The sequence below is a fragment of the Pinus tabuliformis genome, chromosome 3_1 (genome assembly GCF_031772625.1).
Source record: "Pinus tabuliformis cultivar Carrire ecotype Pingquan chromosome 3_1, CPIR1, whole genome shotgun sequence".
In the NCBI taxonomy this organism is placed as follows: domain Eukaryota; kingdom Viridiplantae; phylum Streptophyta; class Pinopsida; order Pinales; family Pinaceae; genus Pinus; species Pinus tabuliformis.
Window position 1 is genome coordinate 785,915,634 of NC_142301.1, and position 26,200 is coordinate 785,941,833.

Genomic DNA, 26,200 nt, shown 5'->3' on the forward strand with positions numbered 1-26,200 from the left:
TTTGTCACCCATTTTTAGATTATATTTAATTATTACATCGATATATAAATATAAAAAACTTTGTTACTAATAATTGTTTAATAAATAGATATTCATCGAAAAATAAACTTTAATTATGATATATTGTTTTGTTAAAATCTTAATCCTAATCATATATAAATGGTTTAAAAATTTATGAAATCGTTAGGTTCAAATCAAAGCTTTTAATAATCAAATATACTTAGACGAGATTATTAAGTTGATCGGTCGGCCATAAAAGAAAAAGATAATGAATATCTAACTATGAAAGTGAAAGGGAAATGAGTAGCAGGTGAGACCCATTTGGAATGATAGTTGCCTATTATATCATTCACCTAATCAGTGGAGATGTCTCTGACAGAAGGTATGGTGGCTACCCGGAAAATTCACATCAGTGGTAAAGTGCACCTTTAAACAGACGTGTTTTTAGCCGCTAATACACCATCATATTATTGCTCAACGAGTCCACTGCATCTTTTGAAAGTTTTTTTGCAGTTTCCCCTTCAGAATTTCACACTGCCTTTGTTCCAATCATCTAAATCAATTCGTTGATAGATCCTAAAATTTCCATAATCCTGTGTCAATGGCAAACCTAACTATGGGCTCCCTCGACTGTGACCATGCTTCTGCTGCTGCTGCTTCTTCCTGCACGGCCTCCACTTCTTCCTCTACTTCTTGTCCCAATTACCAAATCTTTATCAATCATCGCGGGCCTGACGTAAAAAAGGGCTTTGCCAGCCATCTTTACAGAGGCCTTCGTGATCAAGGATTGAGCGTGTTTTTGGACAAGAAGGAATTGGAAGAGGGCCACAATATTTCTTGTCAGATAGAAAACGCTATCCGTGGTGCCTCTGTCCACGTTGCAATTTTATCTCCAACGTATGCGCAATCTAAATGGTGTTTGGATGAACTTCTTCTCATGAAGAATTCGGGGGCTTTTATTATTCCAGTGTTCTACAAGGTCGATCCTTCTATGGTCCGCTGGATGGTCAAAGACGGAGCCTTGGCTGAAGCCCTGCGGCAACATGAACAGAAAACAACACATGACCCCGAAAGTGATAAAGAGAAGCCACGCTACAGCTCTGATACGATTCAGAATTAGAGAAACGCACTTTCCTATGTGGCCGATCTGAGCGGTTTCGTATATGGGTGAGATACATCTCCAAGCTCCTACTGTCCCTTACAATCCGTGTTAATATTCATTTTTTGTTTGTTGATATAGGCTACTTGATGTACTTGCGTAGCAGTTTCTGACTTGCTTATTTTACTCCATTCAGGGCCGAGGACGATGAAGGCGAGCTATTGGAAAACGTTGTGAAGGCCGTTTTGTGTTAAAATATAAAGTTTAAACAACGATTCTGTATGCGGAAAACTCAAAGAATCATTAAAACTTAATGCCCAGAAATATAAATTACCTCCAGCCATTGGTGATGTTCTTGATGCAAACCACAGTCCACTTTGCTTTCCTTACTTCAGCACTCCAGCTTTAATCCAAGCAAAAGAAAAGAATACAGAAAATCTGAAGGCACTTCCAAGCTTTGCTCTCTCAGCTAGATGGTGTAAAAACTGAAGGGAATTGAGATGCAAGCTTGGGGACCAAACAGATAAATTTATAGCCAAGCTTCCATCAAGCTTCTGATGGCTATGTGTCAAGTGTTCCACAGATCAAGGTAGAGAACTCCAGATGGAGTAATGGACCACTTCAGTAGCTCCCAACAATAAATTTATTAACTGCAGTTGATTTCCTTAACTTAAGGAAATTACTGCAGTTGGTTTCCTTAAGTTAAGGAAAGACTGCAGTTTAAATTCCATAATTGTAGGCAACAATTGTTCAAAATATTAATGGAGTTTAACATTTTCCCACTTGGTCCATACTTCCAAACTTAATGTCTCAACTTAAAAACCATTGATAATTTGTATTAAGTAATAGATACATGAATCATGGCGATAAGTCCTCTAATGACGAGTATTATCTTCCATGTATTACTATGTATTTATTCTTATTATAATTTATGTGGCGACAATTTCTTAATGAATAAACCTTATGTTTATTCTTGGTCTTTCTTAAATGAATTTTCTCAAATCAACTTAAAGTGCACATAAATATGAGAAAAAACATCACAATAATTAAGAATTTCATTAAAATAACATTGTCCATACAATGAGAAACTACATAATGGAACCAAGTCCCATATTCATTACATGATCCTTGAATTTAAACGGTGGCATGCCCTTAGTCAAAGGATCAACGATCATTAACTCAGTGCTGATGTGCTCAATGACCACTTTCTTTTCTTTAACACGTTCCCTTATAGCTAAATACTTAATGTCGATGTGTTTATTTCGACTCCCACTTTTGTTGTTTTTAGCCATAAAAACAGCAGCTGAATTATCACAATATATTCTCAATGGCTTAGAGATAGAATCCATAATTCTAAGCCCAAAAATGAAACTCTTAAGCCATACACCATGTAAAGTAGCCTCAAAACAGGAGACGAACTTGGCTTCCATAGTGGAAGTGGAAATCAAGGTCTGCTTGGCACTCCTCCATGATACAGCTCCACCGGCCATCATAAAAATGTAACTTGATGTTGATTTGTGTGAATCAACACATCCAGCAAAGTCAGAATCTGAGTAGCCAATTACTTCCAAGTTGTCCGTCGGTCTATACATAAGCATGTAGCTTTTGGTTCCTTGAAGGTACCTCATTACTTTCTTTGCAGCTATCCAGTGGTCTAAACCTAGATCACTCTGATATCGTCCCAACATTCCCACAACAAATGCAATGTCAGGTCTTGTGCAGACTTGAGCATACATTAGGCTTCCGACAACAGAAGCATATGGAATGTTATTCATTTGTTCCCTTTCAAGGTCGTTCTTCGGGCATTGGTTCAAATTGAACCTATCACCCTTCACAATGGGAGCTACACTTGGTGAACAATCCTTCATCTGAAATCTTTCTAAAATTTTATTAATATAGGTTTCCTGTGACAGACCCAAGATGCCTCAAAATCTGTCTCTATGGATCTTAATGCCAATGACATAAGATGCCTCACCCATATCCTTCATATCAAAATTTTTAGAGAGGAATTGTTTCACCTCATGTAGCAAACCCTTATCATTGGTTGCTAGCAAAATGTCATCTACATATAAAACAAGAAAACAAATTTTACTCCCACTAACTTTCAGGTATATACATTGATCCATAATGTTTTCTACAAAACCGAAAGAAGAAATTACATTATGGAATTTCAAATACCATTGGCGGGATGCTTGTTTTAAACCATATAATGACTTCTTGAGCTTGCAAACCAATTGCTCACCATCACTAGAGGGAAATCCTTCAGGTTGTTTCATGTAAACCTCCTCCTCTAGATCTCCATTAAGAAAAGTCGTTTTCACATCCATTTGTTGCAACTCCAAGTCAAAATGAGCTACTAATGCCATAATAACGCGCAAGGAATCTTTCTTAGATACAGGAGAAAAGGTCTTCGTGTAGTCGATTCCTTCTTTCTGAGTGAATCCCTTAGCAACAAGTCTTGCCTTGTATCTCTCGATGTTGCTCAATGAGTCTTTCTTTGTCTTAAAGACCCATTTACATCCAATGGCTTTTGCACCATTAGGCAACTCAACAAGATCCCAGACTTCGTTACTCTTTATGGAATTCATCTCTTCCTTCATGGCATTGTACCATAGTTCTGATTCTTTACAACTCATGGCTTGTGAAAATGACTCGGGATCATTTTCGGCTCCAATGTTGTAGTCAGATTCTTGTAGATACACAACATAATCATTAGGAATTGTTGATCTCTTTGGTCTAGTAGATCTTCTTAATATTGTACCATCATCTTCCTGAGAAGTATGTGGTTCAACTTGTTATTCAATAGTTCTTGGCAACTCTTGAACTCCTTGATCTACTGGAATATCGTCAACAGCTTGTGGAACTTCAACAATTGGTTGTTCAACACCAATTTGTACTTGAGGGGTGCTATGAACAATAACCAATCTATCACTTGAAGTGGAAGGATGAGATTCTGAATGATCCTTCTCAGAAACTATGTTTCTGGTTTGATCGCTCCCACTGATCAAGTCATTTTCAAGAAACTTTGCATTTCTTGATTCCACAATCCTAGTGCTATGAGATGGACAATAAAATCTGTAACCTTTAGACCTTTCAGCATATCCAATGAAATACCCACTAATGGTCCTTGGGTCCAGCTTCTTCTCTTGTGGATTATAAATTCTCACTTCAGACGGGCATCCTCAAATGCGCATATGTCGCAAACTCGGTTTCCAACCTTTCCATAATTCAAATGGCATTTTAGGAATCGCCTTGGTTGGAACTTGGTTTAATATATACACTGTCGTCTTAAGTGCTTCAGTCCACAAGGATTTAGGAAGATTGGAGCTGCTAAGCATACTCCGCACCATGTCCAATAATGTTCGATTTCTTCTTTCTGCTACACCATTCTGGTCAGGTGAACCAGGCATGGTGTATTGGGCAACGATCCCATGCTCTTGAAGAAATTTAGCAAATGGCCCAGGTGCTTGTCCATCTTCTGTGTATCTACCATAATATTCTCCACCTCTATCTGATCTCACGATCTTAATTTGCTTGCCGCATTGTTTCTCTACTTCAGCGTTAAATATCTTAAAGGCATCTAATGCTTCGCTCTTTTTATGAAGCATGTAGAGATATATGTATCGTGAGTAATCATCTATAAAGGAGATGAAGTATCTCTGACCATGTGAGTCCATGTCTGGACTACATATATCAGTATGTATGATTTCTAATATGTCCGAACTCCTATTGGCACCTTTCTTTGACTTGTTGGTCTGCTTTCCCTTTATGCAGTCCACGCAAGTCTCAAAATCAGTAAAATCTAGAGTATTAAGTATTCCTTCATTTACAAATCTTTTAATTCTATCTATGGAGATATGACCTAGTATCCAGTGCCATAATTTAGAGGAATATTCATTAATAACACATCTTTTAGTGCCAGTGTGAACATGCATTGAATCATAAATGACATTGGTTTGTAAATTAATGCAGTAAAGACCATTAGACAAAATAACATTCCCAACATAATCAGATTTATAGAATAGACTGAAAGATTTTTCTGAAAAGTTTAAGGAATATCCAAAAGGTACAAGCCTTGAAACTGAAATCAAGTTTCTAGAAAAACTTGGAACATAGAAGGTCTTTTCTAATTCTAAAACAAAGCCACTACTTAAAGTTAAATAACATGTTCCTATAGCTTCCACATGTGAGCCCATCTTGTTTCTTGATAAGATACTTTGCTCACTTCCCACTGGCTTCCTTAGGTTTTGCAAACCCTGCAAGGAATTTGAAATGTGAATTGTTGATCCAGAATCAATCCACCATGTGTTAATATTAACGTTAACCATATTAGATTCATAACAAACAAATGAGATTAAATTACCTTTGTCCGCAAGCCATTTCTGAAATTTGGCGCATTCCTTCTTCATGTGTCCCTTCTTTTTACAGAAGAAACACTTGGAATCCTTCTTGATATCGGCTTGGGGAGGTACTTTACCTTTCCCTTTCCGATTGGCTTGAGATTTGCCCTTTCCACGCATTGCCAGCATTGCACTCTCTCCCAGTTCCATCACCAGTCTCTCTTCCTCTTGAACACACATGGTCATGAGTTCATTAATTGACCATTTATCTTTATGTGTGTTGTATGAGATTTTGAAAGGTCCATATTGGTGCGGAAGGGTGTTCAGGATGTAGTGCACTAGGAAGGACTCCGATATATCAACCTCGAGTTTCTTCAATTGAGCCACAGTGTCCCTCATCTGCATGATGTGCTCGTGCACACCTTTCACACTGGTGAGCCTTAGGGATGAGAACTTCATGATTAGGGTGCTTGCTAGTGCCTTGTCTGAAGTGACGAATTGATCATCAATGGCCTTCAAGAAGTCTCGAACCTTTTCATGCTGATCAACGAAACCACGAATACCAGCTGAATTTTTAGTCTTAATGAACATCATGCTTAGACGATTGGATCGCTCCCATCGTTCATAAAGCGTGATGTCCGCTGCAGTGCTGGTATTAGTGAGTACCGATGGTTCATCTTTCCTAATAGCATAATCTATGTCCATCCACCCCAAATGAAGGAGAACCCTCTCCTTCCAAACCTTATAGTTATCTCCCTTAAGTTCGGGAATGTCACAACGAATTTCAGAGAAATTTGCAGGTTGTACTACTGCATCAAAATTAAAAATCACATGCTTATGTTAAAATTGAGGCTTAATAAACTTTCATATTTTACCAATGTAAATCATGCTAAAAAATTGAATCTAATGACATCAAAATTTCCTATGGGCTAAATTTTCAATTCAAACAGATTCAATAAAACTTTATGATAAAACTTATTAATTCATAACCCCTGTGGGTAGGTTATGAAATTTTATCCTAATTAATTACATAAATATAATAAAAATTCCTGTGGGATAAAATTTATTATATTTAGTCTAATTAATTACAATTTAATGTCTAAATAATCTTTATGTGATCTAACCAATCAAAATATATAATTTTAATTAATTAAAAATGCTGTGGTTATTCTCTAATTAATTAAAATTATATGGATCACTAGACATTATTTTTGTTGCATAAACAAAACTTAACCAGAGAGAAAAATAATGTTTACTGAAAGGAGTAAGTCAAAATGACATTTTAAATAAACTCCATATAACTGTAATAATTCTTCACAAAATCAAAATTAAGATTAAAGCAGTCAGCATTACCGTAAATGACTGCAAATTGATTGTTCAATTTATAAACAAAACAAAAATAGACCATCAAACAAGTTATTTTGCTCACAAGATAAATAAAATTTAAATTAATTTTCTGTGCTACTCCCAGAAAAGTGCCAGACTGCCTTTGTTAATAGAACTGTGTTACTTTTCTATGGTGCAGTACTAGTCTTCAGTTATCGCTACCCATTAATAAACCAGTTATTAGTTTGTCAAAATCTAACAGTAAGTATATATGGTCTAGCTCATTTACTACCCATTAATAAGCAGTTATTTTCAGCCCTGCAATTCGACAACAATTCTGCTCAATAAAATTTATTAAAAAGAAATAAACTAAAAAAGTAGCCTGGTTGCTGCCCGCTGAAGTGATAACTGCGTGCCTGCTTAAGTGGTTTCTGCACGTATATATGGGTTTTTCTCCACGTATACCGGAATAATAAATGGAGCATGTTATATTGCTTCACATAATGTTCTATTGAATTCGTTGAGAAATGCAAACGTGCATCTGAAATTCGTAAATGGAATTTGCACATTGTTATAACTATTTTTAACAATTCCATAAAGAAATTTCATATTATAATAAACTCAGTACAAGTGAAACTAATGCACGGCCCAAACCTATAAACTCATATTCTAGCATGATGAATTTTAAATCTTATAATCCACCGGTACGAGTTTTGAATAATGGATATGATAAGCATGAAAAATTAAAATTCTATTAAAGTCCCTTAAAAGTGAGCCTTAACTTTTAAGTCATCGAAATATTTTAAGAAACAAATACTTATCATTCAAGCGATAAAAATTCATAATAATAAAGTTTAGAATTTCGAAATCAGTGGGTGGCGTTGGCCCTAAGGATAGCGACACTTCGGTATCTGGATAGTAATACAAAGCAGGAGAAAAAAGAGGTGCACAGAAAAACAAAAGGGCGGCGAGAGCACACCAAGGTAGAGGTAATAGTTGCTCTGATACCAAATGTTAAAATATAAAGTTTAAACAGTGATTCTGTATGCGGAAAACTCAAAGAATTATTAAAACTTAATGCCCATAAATATAAATTACCTCCAGCCATTGGTGATGTTCTTGATGCAAACCACAGTCCACTTTGCTTTCCTTACTTCAGCACTCCAGCTTTAATCCAAGCAAAAGAAAAGAATACAAAAAATCTAAAGGCACTTCCAAGCTTTGCTCTCTCAGCTAGATGGTGTAAAAACTGAAGGGAACTGAGATGCAAGCTTTGGGACCAAACAGATAAATTTATAGCCAAGCTTCCATCAATCTTCTGATGGCTATGTGTAAAGTGTTCCACAAATCAAGGTAGAGAACTCCAGATGGAGTAATGGACCACTTCAGTAGCTCCCAACAATAAATTTATTAACTGCAGTTGATTTCCTTAACTTAAGGAAATTACTGCAGTTGGTTTCCTTAAGTTAAGGAAAGACTGCAGTTTAAATTCCATAATTGTAGGCAACAATTGTTCAAAATATTAATGGAGCTTAACATTTTGAAGAAGGTTCCAAAGACATTGTTGGATGTGTCAAAATATCCAACTGGGTTGGACATCAAATTAGAAGATCTTGAAAAGACAGTGCTCTCTCAGTGGCAGGAAAGGGAGCTTGGGGAGGCTAAGGTTGTGGGCATTGTGGGTGCGGGCGGACTTGGGGAAACCACCCTAGCCAAACAATTATTTAACCTCAGAAGGTCAGATTATAATAGTTCCTCTTTTGTATTTGATGTGAGAGAAAATGCACGTACTATATCTCTAGCATACTTGCAGAATAAGCTCCTGCGGGACCTAATGCCAAATAAGGATATCAAAATTGAGAGCCGTGGTGAAGGCATAGGGACACTGAAAAGGTATCTCTCGTCATATTCTTATAGTATTAGATGATGTCGATCACGTGGATCAGTTAGAGGCATTTTTTCCAATTAAGAAAATCCTGAAACCAAATAGCTTGATTTTGGTTACCTCTCGTGACAAGCACGTCCTAAAAACATCAAGGGTGTTTGAGTCATCCATTTATAGTCTAAAGGGGATGAATACACCGAACTCCAAAGAGCTATTTTGCTGTTACGCCTTCCATCAGCCAGATCCAGTACCAGATTTTGCAGATCTGGTAGATCGATTTGTAGAGGCGTGCGGTGGACTACCATTATCCTTGAAAGTACTTGGGGCGATGGTTTTTGGAGAAAATGAAAATTACTGACAAGAGATATTGGATAAACATATGAACGTGCTACCTTCTTCTGAAATATATGATAGAATAAAAATTAGTTATAAGTCTCTCAGTAAAGAGTTGAAGGAAATATTCTTAGATATTGCTTGTTTTTTTTCGGAGAAGATGGAAATAAGGCAAAAATAATATGGGGCGAGGTGGCAGTTCGAAATCTACAAGACAAGTGTTTGTTGGAGTTGAATGAAAATAATGAAATAAAAATGCATGATCATATCAGGGACATGGGAAGAAAGATTGCTGAGAAAGGATTGAAGCCCCTTCGACTTTGGGATTCGGCGATCAAGATCATTGATTATTTGTTGGAGCAACCATCAACTGTAAGCACTTCAACCAACCATTCGATTATTTGTCTTCCGTTCAATTAAATTTTGATGTTTAAAGCTTTGCTTTCAATTAAATTAGATCTGTTTGCTTTGTTCTTCTAAACAATGAACAGGTCATAACCAAAGTCCTTGGAAACAAATGGTTAGTTATTCCTATGATATTTTTCGGAATGCCGAAAAATGGCCTTATTTATACTTTGGCAGGTTCAAAAGCTTAGAAATGAGACACCTATCCTCATCCAAAAGCTTAGAAATGAGGCTTAAAAATCTGAAACTTCTTGTAGCCGAAGGAGTTTATGTAGATGACATATTGAGGAGGGTGCAATCGCCCAATTTGATATGGCTACGCTGGTATGGATGTCCCTACTCTTCCCTGCCTTCCTGGCTTCCCATGGAGAATCTACGCGTTTTAGAAGTGGAGGGGAGCGAATTGAACATACTGTGGTCACATCAATCTCAGGTAGGCAAATATTTGTGTGCTTTTTGCTTTCCTATAATTTCATTTTGTAGATCACAATCATAGATCTCTTCTTGCAGGCGATGCCTCTCCAACTGCGAGAATTAAATATCTGGGCCCCACTTTCAGGCTGAAGTGCCTGAAAAGGATTGTCACGTTGGTGGATGCCGTGAGATACGAGAGCTGCCAGGTGTGGAACAATTGGTTTCTTTGGAGATGTTGAAAATTCGGGCATGCCAGTAGCTCCAGAGCATACCAGGGTTGGAGCAGCTCGCAAGGCTCACAGAACTACATGTTGGTGGATGCCGTGAGATACGAGAGCTGCCAGGTGTGGAACAATTGGTTTCTTTGGAGATGTTGAAAATTCGGGAATGCCAGAAGCTCCAGAGCATACCAGGGTTGGAGCAGCTCGCAAAGCTCACAGAACTACATGTTGATGGATGTCGTGAGATACGAGAGCTGCCAGATGTGGAACAATTGGTTTCTTTGGAGAAGTTGACTGTTCGGGAATGCCAGAAGCTCCAGATTATACTAGGGTTGGGGCACTTAACACAGCTCAGAGAATTACATGTTCGTGACTGCCCTGAGATATGAGAGCTGCAAGGCATAGGACAGTTGACTTCTCTGAAGAAGTTGGATGTTTTGGGATGCGAGAAGCTCCATAGCATATCAGGGTTGGGGCTACTGGCAAAGCTCACAGAACTACACGTTAGCGGATGTTGTGTGATACGAGAGCTGCTAGGAGTGGAACAATTGATTTCTTTGCAGAAGTTGATTGTTCAGAAATGCCATAAGCTCCAGAGAATACCAGGGTTGAGGCAGATCACACAGCTTACACAACTAGATGTTGATGGATGTCGTGAAATAAGAGAGCTGCCAGGTGTGGAACAATTGATTTCTTTGCAGAAGTTGACTGTTTGGGAATGTCAGAAGCTTCAGAGAATACCAGGGTTTGGGTAGCTCACAAAGCTTACAGTATTAAATGTGTATAGATGCCCTGAGATACGAGAGCTCTAGAGTGTACCAGGGAATTGTTTGGAGAAATTGCGTGTTTCGTATTGCCAGAAGCTCCAAAGCTTACCAGGGCTGGGACAACTAACACAACTGACAGAACTACATGTTCGTCACTGCCGTGAGATACGAGAGCTGCAAGGTGTAGGACAGTTGACTTCTCTGAAGAAGTTGGATGTTTGGGGATGGGAGAAACTCCAAAGCATATCAGGGTTGGGGCAGCTCACACAGTTCACAGAACTACATGTTCGTGACTGCCATAAGATACCAGAGCTAGAAGGTGTGGAACAATTGGTTTCTTTGGAGAAGTTGACTATTCGGGAACGCCAGAAGCTCCAGATTATACCAGGGTTGGGGCAACTAACACAGCTGAAAGAATTACATGTTCGTGACTGCGGTGAGATACGAGAGCTGCAAGGTGTAGGACAATTGACTTCTCTGAAGAAGTTGGTTGTTTGGGGATGTGAGAAACTCCAAAGCATACCTGGTTTGGGGCAGATCACACAGCTCACAGAATTACAGTTTGGTGGATGTCACGACAAGAGTTGTCATGCGTGGAACATTTGGCTTCTCTACATAAGTTGGATTTTGGGAGATGCGAGAAGCTCCATAGCATATCAGGGTTGGGGCAGCTCACACGGCTCACAGAACTAAATGTTAAAGGATAGCCTGAGATACGAGAGCTACCAGATGTGAGACATTTGACTTCCCTGAAGAAATTAGATGTTGGGGGATGCGAGAAGCTCCGGAGCATACTAGGGTTGGAGCAGCTCACACAGTTTACAAAACTACATGTTTGTGGATGCACTGAGATACGAGAGTTGCCAGGCGTGGAACATTTGGCTTCTCTGGAGACTTTGGATGTTGAGGGGTGTGAGAAGCTCCGGAGCATACCAGGGTTGGGGCAGCTCAGACAGCGCACTTCATTAAACGTTCGTGGATGCCGTGAGATAGTTGAGTTGGCAGGTGTGGAACATTTGACTTCTCTGAAGAAGTTGGTTTTTGGGGAACACGAGAAACTCCAGACAATCCCAGAGTTGAGGCAGCTCACACATCTCACAGAACTACAGTGCATGGATACAGGGAGATCCTAGAGCTGCCAGGTGTAGTACATTTGACTTCTCTGAAGAAGTTGGATGTTGGAGAATGTGAAAATCTTCATTCAAATTGGTATATTTTATGAGTTTTATAACTAATGAGTAATAGTTTTAGAAAATTTATGGATAGACGAGATTTTGTCCATAAGGGAAAAACTAATTTACCTTGAAAATCATGAGAGATTTAGGGAATAAATCATGAAATCTTTAGGGAATAAATCATGAGAACCTTATGGAATAAATCAAGGAGTGATTTATGAAGTAGGAAAATCTACTTTTCTTCTAATTTTGTATTTAATCATTGTAAGCCTATGAGCAAGGCTAATGGCCAAATGAAAGTGAAATCAGAGCCTCATAGAGAGAAACAAATGTTTTGAGTATTTTTGTATGTACAAGTTTTGTTAATGAAATGAAGTTTCATATTTTATTTGTATGAAGTGCCTATGTACACGATTATTGAAGAATTCTTAAATTTTGGAATTGGTAGAATTAAGTGCCTATGTGTGTGAATTGGGCAGATAAATGTTATTGAAGATTTAGTGAAATTAAATTTAATGCATGTGTCAAATGCTGGAGACTAAGAATCATTGGTCAAATTGTTGATGAGAGATTTGCAGTTAATTTTTTTGTGAATTTTGTATTGAATTTAGTTATGGGTTATGTTGAGATCGTATGGAGATCTAAGTATAGACCATTGGATGAGTTGTGATAGGAAAATTCGATTTTCCTGCTATCAAGTAGTATTAGAGCTGGTTAGCTCTTTAGAGAAGAGAGACTGAGATGATTATTCTCTTTGAGATTGGAAGAAAGGTGTAATATTCCCTTTCTTGATGCTGGTCAAAATGGTCGGAATTTGTCCATGGTATTTAACGTGGTATTTTCTCATGGTGTCAGCCCATAGTATTTGCCTTCGGTTTTCGAGGGAAAATAATAAAATAAGGTCTTTAGAGAGTCCATCAAGCCTATAAAAGGGGATAGAAGTTAAATATTTGGATCATTCGTGTTTATCTATCTTGCTATGTTTTTCTTGAGAACTTGGCATGGCCAGTTTCAGTTTGATCCCAGGGACGAAAACTGTGTGGGTGTTATTTTGTCTAGTGGATCCATCCATGTTCCACGATTGTGCTTCGGTGCATTTGTCTTCCCTTTTATAAGAAGTCGTATGTGCCATCGCAGGGGCTTGAAATTTATTGTATGACATGTACTATTCCTTCAGTTATTAATATAAATGAAAGTTGCATTTTTAGATTTGTTTTGTGTTGGTGTTTTTACTGCAAACTTTTTTAGAACATCTAGAGTGTGTCAGATCAGTAAAATATTTTAGTGTTTGGGATATTACAGTGGTATTAGAGTTGTGCATCCTGCCAGCCTAAGGGTTATGGTTGATACATCAATTTTTTCATGCCGTAACTTCGGTGAGATTTCTCTGCACCCTAACCGACATTTACCCAACTTCGGTGGTACCAAATACCACCCTAGCTGGTCGATTAATTATCTTATTTGGTTCATGGAAGTGATTCTGGATTGGTTCTAAGACTATTGTACAAGATTTGATCATCCAAGGCCATCGAACCCTTATCAAATCTGAGTTCTATTTAGGCATTGTAGGATCATACGATTGAGAGGAGCAGGACCAATTTTGTATACATCTTTTTTCCATTGTTAAAGATCTGCAAACCTGCATCGCCGAGATTTGTTGGTGGGGCAAAATACCATACCACAAAAGTTACTAGTTGTTGGGCCACGCAAGGACCGTGTAGGGGTCACTAGGGCCGAATAGTCTCACGATCAACGTGGGCAATTTTTTCGAAGGCAATAAAGGGCAATGACCACACACAAGCTTTTATAGGAAGAGTGACATATATATAGTCACCCAAGGAGCAAAATCCTGGAAGGTTCCTTTAGGTACACAACGCTTGAAGGGAGAAATGTGAACTATCTGAAAGCGCCCTCAAGGACAATCCCAGAATCGCTGAGTTCTAGAATCAGAATTTCCCCCTCACGTGGACAAAATAACGGGGTTCTCTATAATCTATTGGAGCACACCAGTAGAAAGGATAGATCCATTTTGCAAAGGGACGTAAACTTCCAATTAAAGAGGCTATAAGGGGAAACAACCTCATCCATAACAACGTTCTAGTCATTTAAGGAAAATTGAGCATCGGCTGGTTGGTTAATCAACCCCCCTCACTTCACAACATTCACGACCAACGAGGATTGAACACGGTCTCTGCAGTTCTTGTGGCACGGAAAAGGGTCAAACATTGTTTGAGGGCCACTGGTTGCAGCGAGTTGACTAACCGCTTACCACAGAGTCGTCTACTTGCATCATCGGCGGAGTCATCTCACTCTAACGTGAGCTAGAGGCTGTGGGGTAAGTGAATAAAGTTGAGGAGAAAGAAGGAAGGCTAAGTATGAGATCCAAGCCATAATGTCATCATTTTATTTGTGGAAACGCCTCAAGAATTAACATAGTAATCCTCTGTGTTGCAATACTTCGGTGGATAAAAAATGGTAACAACTTCCAGATCATAAGCAAGAGCAGAACAACATGTATTTCTCTCGGAAGATCCATGTTATCCTTCAACAGTCAAAGGATATTCAGAAGGAAGATGGAAGAAGCAATTGTCTCTTTGAACTTGGATCCAAATTGTAGAGAACAAAGTTAGACATAGATCTTCATAGGTTGGAGGAATTAGACACATGTCTGTCTAAGGTGGGGCAACTAGAATGGAAGAAATTCAGTTGGGCTCTCAAGCCATCCATGCCTGCATTGATACAGCCCAAACTTTGGGAAAATCCTTGTGAAGAGGTCAAGCTCATAGTTTCTTCTTGTCTCAGCATAGTCATAGCTTTAACATCACCACTACTGCCCTACAACAATGATATCATGAGAGATATACTGATGTTGATAGTAGAAGCCTTTGAAGGATTGAATAACATCATGCTTCCAACCATTCAGAAACAGTGCAGAATTTTAAAACTCATGGCATAATTCAAATTTGGCACATTCATGTTGAATATGGAATGTGATGAGTTGATCTTTCAATTGCTCCAAATCTTTTACACCAGTGTTATATCAGTTCATTCAGACCATGTCAAAACAAGCATGCAAAATATTGTGACTCTGTTCTTAGAAGGAATTGCTGACATTTGCAAGATATTAAGATCCAAATTGTTGACCTTTTGGAGGAAGGAACCATAAGGATCACCAAGTGCCTATGATCTAGTCGAGAAGTTGGTCAAGAAAAACATAAAATTGCTTAGAAGGGTGTTTACTAGAAAGGAGTTGAGAAGGATTGATGGAGGAAGAAAGAACAAAATATGCAGCAACAATGAACTGAGGAGGAGAGGACTATGCTTTATCTGCAAGGGACCTTGGGCCCTTAACCATTCATGTCCAGGTGATAAGGAGGCAACAAGGGTAGATCACGTGGATTTATCCATAGTTGGAATCACTGGTTTTCAAAAGAGAACCTATGAAAGATCCAAGCAGTCAATTATAGATGGTGAGCAACAACACCATGTTTTTCAGAGAAACTTGTAGGACAAGCCGATGATAATCAATCAGCTTGACAAAGTACATGAGGAAAGGAAGGAGGGAATTCCTCCTGATGATGAAGTAGTTGAGTCTATAGATATCTAGGAGAACATCCATAAAGAGTATGGGCAATTAGGTATAGATAATAATCCACCAATACATCCATGTTTGACAATCAGAGAGGGTGGACAACTTATCCCCACATGTGGAGAAGGCCAGGAAGAAGACATTCCAGGAAAATCAAATGAGGAGATAGTAATAATAAACCAACATGATGAGCATGATCACGCAGAGCAGCGTGACAAATATAGTATGCAGGATGAGCCATTTTTGGAGGGTTAGACAAAGGTTCAAGTTGAAGCTGTGGTCATGGGGCATCCAGTGCAGACATATACAAAGACATTCAACAGGGCACAAGAATTTCCAGTAGATGACTTTCGAGAAAGGATCATGCATTTCAAAGCATATCTTATGATGTTGAAGTAGAGAGTTTGGATAGTCTGACACACTATCTTATAGGATAATGGAAAAATTGAGGAGCTCCTAGGGGTATGTGCCGAATTAATGACCCAACTGTCTAGTGTTGAGGAACAACTCAAGTCCCTCACAAGGCAGCAAGACGAGTTACAGTTGGGAGTTCCAGAGTAGCTGCCCTCTACCGGAGTACATAGATAAGGCTTGCAACACTACAAAGCCCCCCTTGTACATTGGGAAGAGCAGGACAGAGTTCTCCAAATGCATCATGTTGGGTGACTGAGCGGAGTAGCATGAGTTGAGCATCAAGCGACATCAACATAGTAGATTTCCAAGTATTCAACCTTCCCAAGGCATGGATTGGCGAGAAATTATGAATTGGTACTCCATTGATGGGTTGATTCCTAGGAGGACACTCATAGCCAAGGGCATATTGTAGCTTGGGCCCTTTGGCACGGGAAGTGATGGAGGGCTGAGATTGTACCATAGCACACAAGTCCCAGGACTTAGGTGGAATTTGGATCCAGGAGAATCCATTGGGGCCAGGATTGGCCAGAGGATTGTTTGGGATCTAGATGAATATATCGAGGGAAGGATTGGTCGGAGGATCGTTTGGGATCCAAGTATCAAAGGGTCCATTCAAGATCATGTAGCATGGAGGTATGGAATAACACACTGGGTTGTATGGGATCTTGGTATCAATACTTTTGTTGAGGATAGCAGTGAATTTCTTGAGGGCAAGCAATCTTTGGGTAGGAGGATTTATAATATTCCATTTCTTGATCTAGTAAAAAATGGACGGAATCTGTCCATGGTATTTTCTCATGGTGTCAGCCCATGGTATTTTCCTTCGGTTTTCGAGGGAAAATAATAAAATAAGGTCTTTAGAGACTCCATCAAGCCTATAAAAGGGGATAGAAGTTAAGAATTTGGATCATTCGGGTTTATCTATCTTGCCATGTTTTTCTTGAGAACTTGGCATGGCCACTTCCAGTTTGAACCGAGGGATGAAAACCCCATGGGTGTTATTTTATCTCGTGGATCCATCTAGGGTCCACGATTATGCTTTAGTGCATTTAACTTCTCTTTGATAAGCAACCGTACGTGCCATTACAAGGGCTTGGAATTTATTGTATGGCATGTACTATTTCTTCAGTGATTAATATAAATAAAGGTTGCGTTTTTAGATCTGGTTTATGTTTGGTGCTTTTACTGCAAAATTTTTGAGAGCATCTAGAGTGTATCAGATCTGTTAGAAATTTTTTTGTTTGGTGTTGGGCATGGAATCTCCCAAGGCATGTTTTGGGGCTTAAAGCCCAAGTTTTGACCAAGTCTTTTGTAAAAGCTCCGCGAATTATGGGCGCAGAGTGCGAAGTTATAATAGAGTCACAAGGTTGTCCACCCTCGGTTTTGTAATGTAATGTCGGCTTGATAGATCTACCCATGGTCCACGGACCATGGGACTGTATAAATAGAGCGAGGCTCTAAGTGTATAGGATAAAGAATAGAATGGAAGTATGACGAGTCCAAGTGCTTGAGTCGAAGTTTCAAGTGTGTCTTTAGATCGTAGAGTAGAAGAAAGCTCTGTAGTTGACTGCATAGAGGCCTAGTAGTCCGCAGCTGAGTGCATGGACCCCTGCAACTGAGTGCGCGAACCCCTGCAACTAAGTGCGCAGGGAAAGTCAAGTTTGTAACCGTTGGAAGAATTAATAAAGAGAAGTTTACCATATTTCTGTGTATCTGTTCCTGCTTTAATGTATGATTGGGTATAAGTTGCAAGTGTATTGTTTATTTGTTGTGCGAACTCATATGATTGTTTTTTATAAATAAATATAATGAAAGACATCCATTTACGCGAAGGTAATTAACTGGTATAGGAAGATAAGTAAGATCTCGGGTGCGTCTTAGGGGAATAGCGCAGAACGCTGCTCCAGCAGCGCGGAAGCGCCACAACCCCTGGTTAGGGCTGCACAAGGGTAGTATATATGGGTGCGAAGGCCTGGGAAGTGTGCGAAACAACATGCGCGCAGGGACGAACAGTTGGACCAATTGAACCTCTCAGACATCTCAAGGGTGCGGAAACCTGGTTCGAGCACCCTCGCATACTACTTCGGGTGAAACTTCAGTCCGCGTTTCGTGGACTGTTGCCAAAAGGGGTAGTAGTACAAGGATTTATTTAGCTAATTAACTCCGAACTTGGGTCAGGCCCCAACAAGCCAACAAATGGTTCTGTTGTAGGGACCAGTATCTCCATAGAGATGTGTGATGCCATATCACTGGAATCCGACAAAAAAGGGAATTAAAGATTGGTTGGATAGAAAGATTCACAAGTTCGCGACATAGGAAAAGAGGAATCCGCGACTATCAAAGGAAGAGTGGTTAGACTACTACCTATACACAGAGATCCACAAAATTTTCTTCGCATCTTTTCCTACTAAGCTATACGAGTGGATCGCGAAGCTAGCAGATAGCCAAGGAAGGTGTAAAATCGACAGACCTATTGTGTGGACTCCAGAATTGGTGCGTAGATTGGAAGCATCAGAGGATAAGATCATGCGTGCTGTCGATCACTGGCTCGATCGAATCATAGGAGGATTCATCACCGAATTCGCAGTAGATACTTCAGTCAGTTATAGCGAGGCAGAACGACGCTTCCTCAAAGGATTGTGAGGTAAGTACGTTAAATCTTTGAGCACTTCCTTGATGTACGCCCAACTTAGCTTATCATAAGCTTTCACTAGGTCTAGTTGCATGATCATACCAGCTTGCTTCTTGCTCTTAAGAGAGTGTACCACCTCGTGAGCTTGTATGATGTTGTTGAGAATCTGTCTTCCTTCCACAAAACCAGTTTGCTCCTCTGAAATGAGAGTAAGAAGAAGAGGCTTTAGTCTATTAGCAATCACTTTGGAGATAATTTTGTACACCACATTACATAAGGCTATGGGTCTGAATCAGTCTGGTGTCATAGCTTTTTCGTACTTTGGAATCAAAGCTATGAAAGAGGCATTAATATCTTTCAAAACAGTTTTGGATCTTCTAGAGTCTTCCACAACCTCAAGGATATCTTATTTGACTGTTTTCCAACAAGCTTTGAAGAAATCCACATTGAAACCATCAGGGCCAGGAGATTTCCCATTTTTCATATCATTGATAACTTCACTAACCTCCTCTTCGAACACTGGCCTGCTAAGATTGTGGTTGTCTTCCCTGGTTACAAGCTTAGGAATGAACTTTGTGACTTTGTTAATGAACGGAGATCTGTCAACGAGAGGCTCCTCTGCTATGCTAAGGAAGTGTTGAACTAGGACAGATTCTATTTCTATGTGTGAGACAAGCTCTTTCCCTTGGGAATCTTTAAGTTTGGAAATTTTGTTATGAGATCTGTGATCCAAGGTTTATCTATGAAAAAACTTCGTGTTTCTTTCTCCTTCTCTAATCCACTGCACCCTCGATTTCTGTCTCCATAAAATCTCCTCTTACATGCTTCGCTCTTCCCAATCGTTCTGAAGAGAGTCAGCCTAAATTTTCCTTTCCCCGGTAAAACCCTCTAAGATGTTGATCTCATTAATATCCTGGATTTTATTCTCAACGTCTTTTTTGGCTTTAAAAACATTTCCAAACTCTTGTTTATTCCAATCTTTAAGCCTAGATTTGATGTTCTTGAGTCTCTGCTACAGTATGAACATTTTAGTGCCTTGAAAGGGCCTATCTTCCGTCCACCATTTATCAATATTGTTGGTGAAGTCAAGGTGAGAGAGCCATATATTTTCAAACCTAAAGGGTCTGTTCCATGGTGTACCCATAAAAGTAACTTCCATCTAGACAGGCCAGTGGTCCGAGCCTCCGAATGGAAGGATTAAAGCTGACATATCAAGGCCTGTGAGAAGGAGTTCCTCTGAGATTATGAATCTGTCTAATTTAGAGGCAACCTGAGAAGCTCCTCCCCTCTTATTATTCCAAGTAAAAATGTCATTCGTTGTTTCTGTGTCCAATAACCCCATCTTATTCATGAAGTTCTAGAAGGCAATGGAGTCCCTGCCTAGTTTTCTTGTACCTCATTTTTTCTTTGTAAGAGATCTGATCATATTGAAATCCCCTGCCAGAATCCAGGGCATATCAGGATGTCTCTCCTTCAGTTCCTCTAGGGATGTGAGAAGCTTTAGTTTGTCTTCTAGTTTTTGAGGACCATAGACATTAGTGATCATGTAAATATCCTTATCCCCCAAAGGTTGAATCACCATCGATAGATAATTCCTAGAAGCTTCAACATCCAGGATTCCAAGTTTTTGAGGATAACCAACAAATTTGAAAAAGGAAAGGCAGTGGAGAAGAAGACTATTCAATAAAGGAAAATGTTGTATGAGAGAGAATGCATGCCCCCTTCTTTTGTCGTAATTTATGTACCAAAGTTCTTTTTGTTGACATATTACCTTTTAATATTGTGGTAAGTGCTTAATGTTCTTCCTGATTTCATAACGACTTCATAACATGTCGAATATTTCTAGTACCATGCATCCACTGATACCGACCCCTCACATCGTTTTATGTCCCTTATTTGTTGTATCACCATCCCTACCAGTAAGCTCCAATTACTCACACTCTTCACTTATTAGCTACGCTTCACAGTGTCGAACACACATCTACTCTTTGCCAGGCGTTTGAGATACAAAGAAATATGAGGATGAGGGCCAAGGGTCTAAGTGTGCATAGGATTTATTATAAAGCTTATGAAATATGGGAGGTTAATCATTGAGTCGAGAGGATCATTCTACAACCCAATATGAGGGGATGTGTAAGTTTGTCTGTCCGTCTGTACCCCTTTAAAATAAAAATAAAACATAAAAATTATGTTCTAAATCGAAAAATAATGTGGGCTATAATTTATATATATATATATATATATATATATATATATATATATATATATATATATATATATAGATATATATATACATACTATAAAGTAATTAGAAATAAAAAAAATGTGTGAATCAGATGTTTAAATATTATATTTTTCAAAAATATTTCAACAAAAGATTTAAATAAACTATTTGAAGATCTACGTTAACTAATTTATGCTGATATCAACTTCATATATATTTATATATAGAAAAAAAATTAAGTTTTTATGGTTAAAATTTTTATCTGCTCCTATATATACTCTATTTAGCATTCAAAAATACGATTTAAATAATGAAAAATAACACATTGTATTTTGCATGTGAATAAATTTAATCTCTCTCGACTCATGTTAGATTAGTACTTAAGATGAATCTATTCTGGTTGATAATCTCTCTCGGCTCATGTTAGATTAGTACTTAAGATGAGACTCATGTTAGATTAGTACTTAAGATGAATCTATATTGGTCGATAAATACAAACATGCACTCAACCGCCATTCCAAAAATAATGGTAAGCATAGGTTCTCCAACTTAATAAAATAAACATGTACTTTAATTAAGTACAGAAAGGAAGCACCTTACCGTTGTAAGTCAAAAATGCACATTAAGTTTTCAAAAGTTATCATGCATTATTTTCAAACTATGGTTTATCTATATGACATTAAAAACCATGTCTTAAAAAAATAAATCATTCATAATTTATAAGTCTAAAGCTATTCTAAAACAAATATAGTTTTTTCTAAAAGCTTTTCTTTTTTAATTTTTAAGTGAAGTGAATTTCAATATTACGTGATTCATTATTTATGGTTTATCTGTACGACCTTAAAGTCCATGTCCTAATGAAAATAGATCGTTCATACTTTATAAGTCTAAAGCTATTCTAAAAAATATATCTTTTCCCAAAACTTTTCTTTTTCAATTTATCATTTTTATATTTCTAAATTAAATAAATTTTAATATTACCCCTATCAAAGAAGTGATTTATTATTTATTAAAAAAAATCCATTGCGGATTAGTTAGTATATGCAAAGGAGAATTCGTTAAAACACGAATAATATTTATATGCAAGGAGAAATTGTTAAAAGAATGTAATAATGTTCATCGTTCACTATGCGAATTGATATAAATGTAATGTTTATTGCGAAGTGAATTTAATGATATTTATTATAGTATTAAATATAATTATTGAGATTGTCACGGAAAAGGGACGTTGAGTCTCACGGGGTATTCTTGAAAATTATGAAATTGGAATAGATGAACAAGTGTTCTTATATCACTTTAGTTGAATGTATGGTGTATGTTTCTTTCTTTATTTTTCTCCCTATAAATTGACACATGTTTTCAAGGTTTCCATCCTAGATCAGCGACATGGTTTATTCTTAGTTTACCTAATGGTATTGGTCACTATTTTCTCTTATCAAAATCACAATTACTTGGGGTGAGTGACAATTTGGTTCAAAGTTTTAAGCAATTTTTATTATTAAAATCAATTGTATCTCTTGTATTATTAATGATGCTTGTCCATTTTCTTTTAACCAGGATTTATGACCATTGTTTCAATTGCAGTTGGTTTTTGGAGAACGGTATGGCATCTCTCTATTGTGCGAGTTTATCCTTCTTATTTTTTCCATTTGATGATGATGATAGTGGTTAGCGTCCACTGAGACCAAATTGGTCTATCGGACCTATAATTTTCTTCGTTTTTAATTGTCTGGCTCCTCGTCTTTCTTGGCGAGATTGATGCTGTAGCTTTTTTTTTTCTCTACAGTCTTCCAACTTCCTATATCCTGCATCTCCTTCATCTCTTTTGGTTCTTGGGACTTTAGTGTCTTAGCTTCGCGATCTATTGTGTTCGTCCTCTTGAAGATAGACGAAGAAAATGTTTGGTCTAGGAGATCTGCTTCGCTGTTAAATGAAGATTTATTTTGTGTGGTATTCGAATCCTCATAACTGTTGACGCTTGAGGGGTTGTCAAGTTGACTTTTTTGTTGCTGGGTGGGGCTTTCTCCCTGCTTGTCTTGAGAGTTGTTTCTTTCTTGTGATTCAGAGTTTTCTCTAGAGTATTCTTCTTTGATGACAGTGTAGTGTTCCTTTTGTGCTCCTTCACACCATGTAGATCTGTGGTGTTTTTTCTAGCAAAATTTTTCTGGGAGGCTTTTGGGCAATTTTTGGTTAGATGGCCCGTCTCAAAGCAAGATCGACATCTGAAGAGGACACTTTCATAATCGAGTTTCTGATCCACACATAGTCTTTACTTGTTAGGTTTATTTCAGCTGGGAATCCGACGCTGAAGTCCATTTCCACACAGATGCGTGCATAGGTGGTTCTGGCATATTCTTATGTTTCTGGGCACCTGCAGTAAAATTTCCCAATTGCATCTCCAATGGCTTTTAGCGAGGAGAGATTCCAGAGATGCAAGGGTAGGCTTGGCAATCTCACCCAAACTGGTGCTGAGGTTATGACTGCTGTTGAGGGATCGAATGATGGGTTCCATGGCTTCATGAATAGGCCTGATTTTAAATAATCTTACATTGTTTAAAATGCTTTTAATATTATTAAATGGAGAAATAACAATAATATAAAATCTATAACAAAATAATATAAATATAAATATTTTTGACGAGGAGAAATAACAATAATCAAAAAGTTATAACAAAATAATGTAAATATTTTTGACGAGGTAAGTAGCATTGCCTTGAGGAATAGTCGCGTTTGAATTTGCAAGGAGTTAAAACTTACATCAAATATTGTGAGCACAATGCAAGATTGATCGTAAGATGAGAGCAAGACGAATAATTTTTATTTTTATTTTTTCTATAAAGTTAATTTTCAAATGAAATTAGTGTTGAAATGACTTGCATATATCTTTAATAATGGTTGATGAATGATTATGATTAGTCTAGATTTATTTAACTTCGGATTTATCATGCATTGAGAGGATCAAATTTCTTGAGGTGCAAACTTTCTTTTTGGAGTGTAGAATTTGAGGAAAGGTTTGCACCTCCAGGGATTTGATCTCTATCGATGCATGATAGATCCAGAGTTAGATGGATCTAGGCTTGTTCCAGATGAGGGAAACAATGTCATATGTTTAGATTATCATTATTATGTATTGTTTGAGATAAAATTCATACTTTTAAATTTACATTATGTTTTCTTTGCTTGACATAACCACATAATTTTGTTTTTTAATTTAGTCTATGTTGCTTGCCTTGAATGGTTTGTACATCTGTGTTTGGATGTTTTAAGTGGTTTGCGTGTTTATGTGTTTGGATTTGGATGGTAATGTTTGTGAATGCTACAGTTTTTGTGTTATATTTCTATGTGTCTATGTAATTGTCTATTAGTAATTAGTTGGTGATGAAGAAGGAAGACAATCGTGTCAATAACTTGCAGGAGGATTGGTATTACACATCTATTTCATTTCATTTTAGGTATCACAGTTTTTGACAACTATTTAATTCTTAATAGTGTCCCTCCAAGTATTACTAAATATATCTTGAAGCGTAGAATTAATTTTAAATTTGTTGAGTTACCTGAATCTGTTGAGGTGATAGATATTGTTATAACTTTAATTATGAAAAATGATGAAATAAAGAATTTGAATGCAAAGTGACAATGTAATAGTGTTGAATGACAAAAAATGTGAATAATAAGAATGTAGTCAATTACAAATAGTTTTCATTGTGATCAATCTCAACTATTTCCTTCTACTATTATTATTGTCACCCCTGTTAGGTTTTGCCATATTTTCATATCGATTATATGAAAAGTGTGGTTGAAATCGTAAACCGTTCAAATCTTTAACTTGAGCTATTGTAGTAAACATCTTACCTTTTCTCTCTTGCTCTCTAATATTAAAAGGTCGAATTACTATAACACCAAAATCAATGCACATCGTCAATAATTTTTTTGTGCTAACACTAAAATCAATCACATTGTTAATCCAATCACTTTAAAATTAATGCACCATCATACATCTAGTTACATCAAATCATAAATCAACATCTTCAATGAAATCAATGCATCTAATGCAAGCAATCAAATATGATTAGAAGAAAACATCTACACTGAAATCAATGTATCTAATGCAAAAAATCAAATAGGATTAAAAATCAACATCTACATGGAAATCAATGCATCTAGTGCAAGCAATCAAATATAATAAAAAATCAACATCTACACTAAAATCAATACATATAGTGCAAGAAATCAAATATAATTAGAAATCAACATCTACATTGAAATCAATGCATCTAGTGCAAACAATAAAATAGAATTAGAAAACATCTAGATTAAAATCAATGCATCTAGTGCAAGCAATCAAACCCGGTTAGAAATCACATTTACACTGGAACCAATGCATTTAGTGCAAGCAATAAAATATCATTAGAAATCAACATCTTCATTGAAATCAATGCATCTAGTGCAAGCAATCATATAGGATTCTAAATCACCATCTACAATGAAATCAATGTATCTAGTGCAAGCAATCAAATAGGATTGTAAATAACCATCTACACTGAAATCAATGCATCTAGTGCAAACAATCAAATAGAATTAGAAAACATCTACACTAAAATCAATGCATCTATAGTGCAAGCAATAAAATAGGATTAGAAATCATCATATATACTAAAACCAATGCATCTAGTGTAAGTAATCAAATATCATAAAAATCAACATCTATACTGAAAGCAATGCATCTAGTGCAAGCAATCAAATAGTATTGGAAATCACCATGTATGTTAAAATAAATGCATCTAGTGTAAGAAATCTTCTTTCCTCTCTCCCTCCTCCATCTATATCTATATCTCCCTCCATATCTCCTTCTTTGTCTCTCTATATCACTCCAAAACATACACACACTCTCTCTATCTCTCCCTTTTCACTCCCTCTCTCCTCCTCTCTATCCCTTTCTCTCCCCCCATCAATCTCTCTCTCTCTCTCTCTCTTTTCCCTCCAACCTTGTCACTTTCTCCCTCCCTATCTCCTTCTCTCTCCTCCTCTCTCACCCTCCATCTTTGTGTCTCAATCTCTCTCTCTTAGCCTTCTCTCCCTCTCTTACTACTCTTGTTCTCTTCTTCATTCATCCTCTCCCCTCTAATTTAGTTTATCTCCTCCATTGAAAGAAATCGAATAGGATTAGAAATCACCATCTACATTGAAATCAATGCATCTAGTGCAAAAAATATTCTTCCTTCTCTACCCCCTCCATCTATATCTATATCTCCCTCCATCTCTCCTTATTTGTCTCTATCTCACCCCCCACAAGCACACATTCTATCTCTCTCTTCATATTTATTTATCTCCCCCTCTCTCTATCTCTCTCTTCTTCCATCTCTTCACCTTCCATCT

At 37.5% G+C, this 26,200-nt stretch overlaps 1 pseudogene; it reads left to right on the plus strand.

Annotated features, from left to right (window-relative positions):
• The first annotated feature begins 459 nt into the window (after positions 1–459).
• On the plus strand, positions 460–9,403 carry LOC149189757 (disease resistance protein L6-like; annotated as a pseudogene).
• The last annotated feature ends 16,797 nt before the right edge of the window (positions 9,404–26,200 follow it).